The sequence below is a fragment of the Ovis canadensis genome, chromosome 25 (assembly GCF_042477335.2).
Source record: "Ovis canadensis isolate MfBH-ARS-UI-01 breed Bighorn chromosome 25, ARS-UI_OviCan_v2, whole genome shotgun sequence".
NCBI classification, from domain to species: Eukaryota; Metazoa; Chordata; class Mammalia; order Artiodactyla; family Bovidae; genus Ovis; species Ovis canadensis.
Genome location: NC_091269.1, coordinates 20472682 through 20481324, shown reverse-complemented (window position 1 = coordinate 20481324; position 8643 = coordinate 20472682). Strand labels below are relative to the sequence as shown.

The following is an 8643-nucleotide window of genomic DNA, read 5'->3' as shown; positions in this document are numbered from 1 at the left end:
GGCGCCCCTCACTCCACCCTCCCCGCTACACCCACCGGCGGGCACACCCGGCCGGCTGCTCCCGGTCCCGGAAGCCCTGTGGTCCCCCGGGCCGGGCCGGCGGTGTGTTGGCCGGGGGGCGGGGGGGGGGGGGGGCGGGGACGTGGGCGGGGGCGGGGCGCGGGGCGGCGTGTGCCGGCCACCGGGCCGCCGGGAGTCCGGTCGCGGGTGGTGCAGCTCAAGTGCAGCGCGCGCTCCGTGGAGAGCTGGAGAGCTGCGGCCGCCGGCTGGCCCGGGCGGCAGGTCAGAGCGAAAGGCAGGCGCAGCGCAGGGCTCTTAGGGCGCCTGGCGGCAGCCGCCTCCGTCTACGGCCATACCACCCTGAACGCGCCCGATCTCGTCTGATCTCGGAAGCTAAGCAGGGTCGGGCCCGGTTAGTACTTGGATGGGAGACCGCCTGGGAATACCGGGTGCTGTAGGCTTTTTGTTGTTTCTGTTTTGCCCTGCCTCCCCTCTCCTTTAGCCCCCGGCCCCAGCCGCACCACAAGCCGCACCAGCCGCTGGCCCCTGGCACCCCACCGCGCTCAGAGCCGCCGCCTGCCTTCCAGCCCCTCTCAGGTTGGCTGGCCGGGGCCCCGACTCCCGCTGCAGACCTGGGTTGCCTCCGCGCGGCCCGCGAGCCCCTCGGCTTTCGGCGTCCAGGAAACCAGAGGAACGGCGGCGGCGGGGGCGCGGGGGTCTCTGTCTGGGGCTCCCTTGGCAGGCCTCAGGCAATTCTGGGCGGGGCCGGGGCCCCAGCCCCACCCCCAGACGCATCCTGGCAGGCAACCTCGCGGTCTCCCGCAGGCGCGGGCGCACAACACACACACACACACACACACACACACACACACACACACACCCTCACGCCCGCCCCCCTCCCCCCAAACACAGGCACACCTCCCGCAGCCCAGACAGGTCAAGAGCCGGAAACCACAAGTAAGGGAGACGGAGAAAGAGGGAGAGAGAGAGACAGCAAGAGGACCGCACAGGCTTCCAAAGCCCCGGCCGCCACACCCTCCCCCCTCCACTGTGGGTATCCACCCGGCCCCCCCAGTCGACCCGACCCCACCACCGTCGCCCACCGACACACTCACACGCACACTCTCTCCCACACTCACCCTCTGGCCTGGGGGCGGGGGCTGGGTCTCGCCTCAGGGAGCCAAGCCGAAGGGGACCTTTGAGACCTCGGCTGCGAGGAAGTCTTGGGGTCCCCACGGGTGATTGCCAGCCCCAGGGCACCGCGTCCAGCCGGGGCTCGCCGGGCCCAAGGCTCACGCCCCCTCCCTTGCGCACGGGCCGCTCTCTGCGGTGTGTGACGGTTTGTGCCAGAGTGTCCGTCTCGGATGGGATGCCGTCCCCTGTGCCCTGTCCGTCTCCCGCTTTCCGTCTCGCTGTGGGTCGGTCGCTCTGTGTCTCCGTCTCTCTGGCTCTCCCTCCCTGGGTGTGCCTGCGCGCTCGTGTCTGTCTGTCTGTCTGCATCTGCATCTGCATCTGCATCAGCATCTGCCCTCTCGCCGTCTTGGGAGCCTGTCTCTGAACCTTCATCTCTTTGCGTCTCTGTCTCTCCTGACCCCCGGCCTGCCGTCCCTTCCTCTGGCCCCGGCCTCTCACGGGGGGGTGCTCTGGCCGTGGCCCTGGCTGACGAGCTTGCGCCGGCCGGCTGTCTCACTTGGCGTGGGTGCCTGCGAGTGTGTCTGTGTGCCTGTCCGTGTGGCTGCACGTCGCTCGTCTGCACCCTCAGCAAGGTCCGGTGCTTGGAGGGCGGCGTGGGGGCAAGGGGGGGGCCTCGGTAGGGCGAAGGGGTGGGGCTGACGAGCTCTGGTCGCCGGCGCTGGTGGCTGCAGGTGGGTTTGGGCACCGCGCAGGTGCCGGGCAGGATGGGCGCTCAGGGCCACGGCTGGGCTGCGCCTAGGCACGCAGGAGGCTCAGAGGACCGCGGGCCCCAGCGAGCCCCGAGGCCCTGGGCAGCGAACGCCTTGGGGAGGTGGGCGAGGGGCTGGGGGAGGGGCGGCGGCCCCCGAGCCGGGTGGTGCCTGGAGGGTCCCAGGGTGGGAGAGCGCCACGACCTCGGCGCCCCTCACTCCACCCTCCCCGCTACACCCACCGGCGGGCACACCCGGCCGGCTGCTCCCGGTCCCGGAAGCCCTGTGGTCCCCCGGGCCGGGCCGGCGGTGTGTTGGCCGGGGGGGGGGGGGGGGCGGGGACGTGGGCGGGGCCGGGGGGCGGGGCGGCGTGTGCCGGCCACCGGGCCGCCGGGAGTCCGGTCGCGGGTGGTGCAGCTCAAGTGCAGCGCGCGCTCCGTGGAGAGCTGGAGAGCTGCGGCCACCGGCTGGCCCGGGCGGCAGTTCAGAGCGAAAGGCAGGCGCAGCGCAGGGCTCTTAGGGCGCCTGGCGGCAGCCGCCTCCGTCTACGGCCATACCACCCTGAATGCGCCCGATCTCGTCTGATCTCGGAAGCTAAGCAGGGTCGGGCCCGGTTAGTACTTGGATGGGAGACCGCCTGGGAATACCGGGTGCTGTAGGCTTTTTGTTGTTTCTGTTTTGCCCTGCCTCCCCTCTCCTTTAGCCCCCGGCCCCAGCCGCACCGCAAGCCGCACCAGCCGCTGGCCCCTGGCACCCCACCGCGCTCAGAGCCGCCGCCTGCCTTCCAGCCCCTCTCAGGTTGGCTGGCCGGGGCCCCGACTCCCGCTGCAGACCTGGGTTGCCTCCGCGCGGCCCGCGAGCCCCTCGGCTTTCGGCGGCCAGGAAACCAGAGGAACGGCGGCGGCGGGGGCGCGGGGGTCTCTGTCTGGGGCTCCCTTGGCAGGCCTCAGGCAATTCTGGGCGGGGCCGGGGCCCCAGCCCCACCCCCAGACGCATCCTGGCAGGCAACCTCGCGGTCTCCCGCAGGCGCGGGCGCACAACACACACACACACACACACACACACACACACACACACACACACCCTCACGCCCGCCCCCCTCCCCCCAAACACAGGCACACCTCCCGCAGCCCAGACAGGTCAAGAGCCGGAAACCACAAGTAAGGGAGACGGAGAAAGAGGGAGAGAGAGAGACAGCAAGAGGACCGCACAGGCTTCCAAAGCCCCGGCCGCCACACCCTCCCCCCTCCACTGTGGGTATCCACCCGGCCCCCCCAGTCGACCCGACCCCACCGTCGCCCACCGACACACTCACACGCACACTCTCTCCCACACTCACCCTCTGGCCTGGGGGCGGGGGCTGGGTCTCGCCTCAGGGAGCCAAGCCGAAGGGGACCTTTGAGACCTCGGCTGCGAGGAAGTCTTGGGGTCCCCACGGGTGATTGCCAGCCCCAGGGCACCGCGTCCAGCCGGGGCTCGCCGGGCCCAAGGCTCACGCCCCCTCCCTTGCGCACGGGCCGCTCTCTGCGGTGTGTGACGGTCTGTGCCAGAGTGTCCGTCTCGGATGGGATGCCGTCCCCTGTGCCCTGTCCGTCTCCCGCTTTCCTTCTCGCTGTGGGTCGGTCGCTCTGTGTCTCCGTCTCTCTGGCTCTCCCTCCCTGGGTGTGCCTGCGCGCTCGTGTCTGTCTGTCTGTCTGCATCTGCATCTGCATCTGCATCTGCCCTCTCGCCGTCTTGGGAGCCTGTCTCTGAACCTTCATCTCTTTGCGTCTCTGTCTCTCCTGACCCCCGGCCTGCCGTCCCTTCCTCTGGCCCCGGCCTCTCACGGGTGGGTGCTCTGGCCGTGGCCCTGGCTGACGAGCTTGCGCCGGCCGGCTGTCTCACTTGGCGTGGGTGCCTGCGAGTGTGTCTGTGTGCCTGTCCGTGTGGCTGCACGTCGCTCGTCTGCACCCTCAGCAAGGTCCGGTGCTTGGAGGGCGGCGTGGGGGCAAGGGGGGGGCCTCGGTAGGGCGAAGGGGCGGGGCTGACGAGCTCTGGTCGCCGGCGCTGGTGGCTGCAGGTGGGTTTGGGCACCGCGCAGGTGCCGGGCAGGATGGGCACTCAGGGCCACGGCTGGGCTGCGCCTAGGCCCGCAGGAGGCTCAGAGGACCGCGGGCCCCAGCGGGCCCCGAGGCCCTGGGCAGCGAACGCCTTGGGGAGGTGGGCGAGGGGCTGGGGGAGGGGCGGCGGCCCCCGAGCCGGGTGGTGCCTGGAGGGTCCCAGGGTGGGAGAGCGCCACGACCTCGGCGCCCCTCACTCCACCCTCCCCGCTACACCCACCGGCGGGCACACCCGGCCGGCTGCTCCCGGTCCCGGAAGCCCTGTGGTCCCCCGGGCCGGGCCGGCGGTGTGTTGGCCGGGGGGGGGGGGGGGGGGGGGGGCGGGGACGTGGGCGGGGGCGGGGCGCGGGGCGGCGTGTGCCGGCCACCGGGCCGCCGGGAGTCCGGTCGCGGGTGGTGCAGCTCAAGTGCAGCGCGCGCTCCGTGGAGAGCTGGAGAGCTGCGGCCGCCGGCTGGCCCGGACGGCAGGTCAGAGCGAAAGGCAGGCGCAGCGCAGGGCTCTTAGGGCGCCTGGCGGCAGCCGCCTCCGTCTACGGCCATACCACCCTGAACGCGCCCGATCTCGTCTGATCTCGGAAGCTAAGCAGGGTCGGGCCCGGTTAGTACTTGGATGGGAGACCGCCTGGGAATACCGGGTGCTGTAGGCTTTTTGTTGTTTCTGTTTTGCCCTGCCTCCCCTCTCCTTTAGCCCCCGGCCCCAGCCGCACCGCAAGCCGCACCAGCCGCTGGCCCCTGGCACCCCACCGCGCTCAGAGCCGCCGCCTGCCTTCCAGCCCCTCTCAGGTTGGCTGGCCGGGGCCCCGACTCCCGCTGCAGACCTGGGTTGCCTCCGCGCGGCCCGCGAGCCCCTCGGCTTTCGGCGTCCAGGAAACCAGAGGAACGGCGGCGGCGGGGGCGCGGGGGTCTCTGTCTGGGGCTCCCTTGGCAGGCCTCAGGCAATTCTGGGCGGGGCCGGGGCCCCAGCCCCACCCCCAGACGCATCCTGGCAGGCAACCTCGCGGTCTCCCGCAGGCGCGGGCGCACAACACACACACACACACACACACACACACACACACACCCTCACGCCCGCCCCCCTCCCCCCAAACACAGGCACACCTCCCGCAGCCCAGACAGGTCAAGAGCCGGAAACCACAAGTAAGGGAGACGGAGAAAGAGGGAGAGAGAGAGACAGCAAGAGGACCGCACAGGCTTCCAAAGCCCCGGCCGCCACACCCTCCCCCCTCCACTGTGGGTATCCACCCGGCCCCCCCAGTCGACCCGACCCCACCGTCGCCCACCGACACACTCACACGCACACTCTCTCCCACACTCACCCTCTGGCCTGGGGGCGGGGGCTGGGTCTCGCCTCAGGGAGCCAAGCCGAAGGGGACCTTTGAGACCTCGGCTGCGAGGAAGTCTTGGGGTCCCCACGGGTGATTGCCAGCCCCAGGGCACCGCGTCCAGCCGGGGCTCGCCGGGCCCAAGGCTCACGCCCCCTCCCTTGCGCACGGGCCGCTCTCTGCGGTGTGTGACGGTCTGTGCCAGAGTGTCCATCTCGGATGGGATGCCGTCCCCTGTGCCCTGTCCGTCTCCCGCTTTCCGTCTCGCTGTGGGTCGGTCGCTCTGTGTCTCCGTCTCTCTGGCTCTCCCTCCCTGGGTGTGCCTGCGCGCTCGTGTCTGTCTGTCTGTCTGCATCTGCATCTGCATCTGCATCTGCCCTCTCGCCGTCTTGGGAGCCTGTCTCTGAACCTTCATCTCTTTGCGTCTCTGTCTCTCCTGACCCCCGGCCTGCCGTCCCTTCCTCTGGCCCCGGCCTCTCACGGGTGGGTGCTCTGGCCGTGGCCCTGGCTGACGAGCTTGCGCCGGCCGGCTGTCTCACTTGGCGTGGGTGCCTGCGAGTGTGTCTGTGTGCCTGTCCGTGTGGCTGCACGTCGCTCGTCTGCACCCTCAGCAAGGTCCGGTGCTTGGAGGGCGGCGTGGGGGCAAGGGGGGGGCCTCGGTAGGGCGAAGGGGCGGGGCTGACGAGCTCTGGTCGCCGGCGCTGGTGGCTGCAGGTGGGTTTGGGCACCGCGCAGGTGCCGGGCAGGATGGGCGCTCAGGGCCACGGCTGGGCTGCGCCTAGGCCCGCAGGAGGCTCAGAGGACCGCGGGCCCCAGCGGGCCCCGAGGCCCTGGGCAGCGAACGCCTTGGGGAGGTGGGCGAGGGGCTGGGGGAGGGGCGGCGGCCCCCGAGCCGGGTGGTGCCTGGAGGGTCCCAGGGTGGGAGAGCGCCTCGACCTCGGCGCCCCTCACTCCACCCTCCCCGCTACACCCACCGGCGGGCACACCCGGCCGGCTGCTCCCGGTCCCGGAAGCCCTGTGGTCCCCCGGGCCGGGCCGGCGGGGTGTTGGCCGGGGGGGGGGGGGGGGGGGCGGGGACGTGGGCGGGGGCGGGGCGCGGGGCGGCGTGTGCCGGCCACCGGGCCGCCGGGAGTCCGGTCGCGGGTGGTGCAGCTCAAGTGCAGCGCGCGCTCCGTGGAGAGCTGGAGAGCTGCGGCCGCCGGCTGGCCCGGGCGGCAGGTCAGAGCGAAAGGCAGGCGCAGCGCAGGGCTCTTAGGGCGCCTGGCGGCAGCCGCCTCCGTCTACGGCCATACCACCCTGAACGCGCCCGATCTCGTCTGATCTCGGAAGCTAAGCAGGGTCGGGCCCGGTTAGTACTTGGATGGGAGACCGCCTGGGAATACCGGGTGCTGTAGGCTTTTTGTTGTTTCTGTTTTGCCCTGCCTCCCCTCTCCTTTAGCCCCCGGCCCCAGCCGCACCGCAAGCCGCACCAGCCGCTGGCCCCTGGCACCCCACCGCGCTCAGAGCCGCCGCCTGCCTTCCAGCCCCTCTCAGGTTGGCTGGCCGGGGCCCCGACTCCCGCTGCAGACCTGGGTTGCCTCCGCGCGGCCCGCGAGCCCCTCGGCTTTCGGCGGCCAGGAAACCAGAGGAACGGCGGCGGCGGGGGCGCGGGGGTCTCTGTCTGGGGCTCCCTTGGCAGGCCTCAGGCAATTCTGGGCGGGGCCGGGGCCCCAGCCCCACCCCCAGACGCATCCTGGCAGGCAACCTCGCGGTCTCCCGCAGGCGCGGGCGCACAACACACACACACACACACACACACACACACACACACACCCTCACGCCCGCCCCCCTCCCCCCAAACACAGGCACACCTCCCGCAGCCCAGACAGGTCAAGAGCCGGAAACCACAAGTAAGGGAGACGGAGAAAGAGGGAGAGAGAGAGACAGCAAGAGGACCGCACAGGCTTCCAAAGCCCCGGCCGCCACACACTCCCCCCTCCACTGTGGGTATCCACCCGGCCCCCCCAGTCGACCCGACCCCACCACCGTCGCCCACCGACACACTCACACGCACACTCTCTCCCACACTCACCCTCTGGCCTGGGGGCGGGGGCTGGGTCTCGCCTCAGGGAGCCAAGCCGAAGGGGACCTTTGAGACCTCGGCTGCGAGGAAGTCTTGGGGTCCCCACGGGTGATTGCCAGCCCCAGGGCACCGCGTCCAGCCGGGGCTCGCCGGGCCCAAGGCTCACGCCCCCTCCCTTGCGCACGGGCCGCTCTCTGCGGTGTGTGACGGTCTGTGCCAGAGTGTCCGTCTCGGATGGGATGCCGTCCCCTGTGCCCTGTCCGTCTCCCGCTTTCCGTCTCGCTGTGGGTCGGTCGCTCTGTGTCTCCGTCTCTCTGGCTCTCCCTCCCTGGGTGTGCCTGCGCGCTCGTGTCTGTCTGTCTGTCTGCATCTGCATCTGCATCTGCATCTGCCCTCTCGCCGTCTTGGGAGCCTGTCTCTGAACCTTCATCTCTTTGCGTCTCTGTCTCTCCTGACCCCCGGCCTGCCGTCCCTTCCTCTGGCCCCGGCCTCTCACGGGTGGGTGCTCTGGCCGTGGCCCTGGCTGACGAGCTTGCGCCGGCCGGCTGTCTCACTTGGCGTGGGTGCCTGCGAGTGTGTCTGTGTGCCTGTCCGTGTGGCTGCACGTCGCTCGTCTGCACCCTCAGCAAGGTCCGGTGCTTGGAGGGCGGCGTGGGGGCAAGGGGGGGGCCTCGGTAGGGCGAAGGGGCGGGGCTGACGAGCTCTGGTCGCCGGCGCTGGTGGCTGCAGGTGGGTTTGGGCACCGCGCAGGTGCCGGGCAGGATGGGCGCTCAGGGCCACGGCTGGGCTGCGCCTAGGCCCGCAGGAGGCTCAGAGGACCGCGGGCCCCAGCGGGCCCCGAGGCCCTGGGCAGCGAACGCCTTGGGGAGGTGGGCGAGGGGCTGGGGGAGGGGCGGCGGCCCCCGAGCCGGGTGGTGCCTGGAGGGTCCCAGGGTGGGAGAGCGCCACGACCTCGGCGCCCCTCACTCCACCCTCCCCGCTACACCCACCGGCGGGCACACCCGGCCGGCTGCTCCCGGTCCCGGAAGCCCTGTGGTCCCCCGGGCCGGGCCGGCGGTGTGTTGGCCGGGGGGGGGGGGGGGGGGGGGGGGGGCGCGGGGCGGCGTGTGCCGGCCACCGGGCCGCCGGGAGTCCGGTCGCGGGTGGTGCAGCTCAAGTGCAGCGCGCGCTCCGTGGAGAGCTGGAGAGCTGCGGCCGCCGGCTGGCCCGGGCGGCAGGTCAGAGCGAAAGGCAGGCGCAGCGCAGGGCTCTTAGGGCCCCTGGCGGCAGCCGCCTCC

General features: G+C 71.9%; 4 non-coding genes across 4 annotated transcripts; all 4 read left to right on the top strand.

Annotated features, from left to right (window-relative positions):
* The first annotated feature begins 342 nt into the window (after positions 1-342).
* LOC138430506 (5S ribosomal RNA) lies at positions 343-461 on the top strand. The gene has a single exon (XR_011253201.1). It is a non-coding gene; the product is annotated as a 5S ribosomal RNA (ribosomal RNA).
* A 1965-nt stretch (positions 462-2426) lies between these two features.
* On the top strand, positions 2427-2545 carry LOC138430556 (5S ribosomal RNA). The gene has a single exon (XR_011253248.1). It is a non-coding gene; the product is annotated as a 5S ribosomal RNA (ribosomal RNA).
* A 1965-nt stretch (positions 2546-4510) lies between these two features.
* LOC138430505 (5S ribosomal RNA) lies at positions 4511-4629 on the top strand. Its single transcript, XR_011253200.1, has one exon. It is a non-coding gene; the product is annotated as a 5S ribosomal RNA (ribosomal RNA).
* A 1953-nt stretch (positions 4630-6582) lies between these two features.
* LOC138430504 (5S ribosomal RNA) lies at positions 6583-6701 on the top strand. The gene has a single exon (XR_011253199.1). It is a non-coding gene; the product is annotated as a 5S ribosomal RNA (ribosomal RNA).
* Positions 6702-8643: the final 1942 nt, after the last annotated feature.